Source organism: Triticum aestivum, chromosome 1B (assembly GCF_018294505.1).
Source record: "Triticum aestivum cultivar Chinese Spring chromosome 1B, IWGSC CS RefSeq v2.1, whole genome shotgun sequence".
NCBI classification, from domain to species: domain Eukaryota; kingdom Viridiplantae; phylum Streptophyta; class Magnoliopsida; order Poales; family Poaceae; genus Triticum; species Triticum aestivum.
The window spans coordinates 4,517,754-4,518,551 of NC_057795.1; positions in this window are offsets into that span (position 1 = coordinate 4,517,754).

Consider the following 798-nt stretch of genomic DNA (forward strand, 5'->3'; position numbering starts at 1 on the left):
ATTTGTTATCTGAGGGCAGTCATTACTTGTTCCAAATATAGTTTTGTATGTTACTCTTGTCTTGTACGAAGGCTATTGTTTGGTTTGTTTCTATCGTATTTTCCTTATCATCACACGTCACACATGTTGCTACTCTTTTTTTAGTTTGTTTCCATTATGATTTTTTCTATTATACATGCAACATACTACTCAAAAATTATGATTTGTGGTGAGTAATAATGTATACGGGCAATGGCGAAAAGTTATGTTTCTATTATTACTTTGAAGTACTAGCCTTCCCCAAGAAGCAAGTAATAATGTATGTGGGATGTGTGGTGATAAAAAATATAATGAAATGAAACTCAGTATGTAGTAAGTAATTGTCGCCTCGTACTACACTGCAAGATGCCCATGGAAATTATGATTTGATTTTGGCCGGGCCTTCGCAAAATCCTTGGTGGTCGCAATTTGGTTTTGACTTACACAAAAAACCTTGGTTCGTGTGGCCCATCATACTTTCAAAACAAAAAAAAAGATTGAAAACTATTTTCAGATATACTAGGTGCAAACTTAAACAATCTCAACTAAAAAACTATAACTTTTTACTTGATGTGAAGAAAAATAAATATATTCTGCATGGAGATTAACAACCACCCACTCGATAGTTTTGGGGTTTTAACTGGAAAAAATCAAACACAAATAACATTTGAATGACATAATTGTGGCTTTCCAATCCACAACCACAATCTCCATCTCACACACATCAATTATTTGTTTAGATAAATAAAAAAATTCAACTCAAAACACCCAAATTTGACC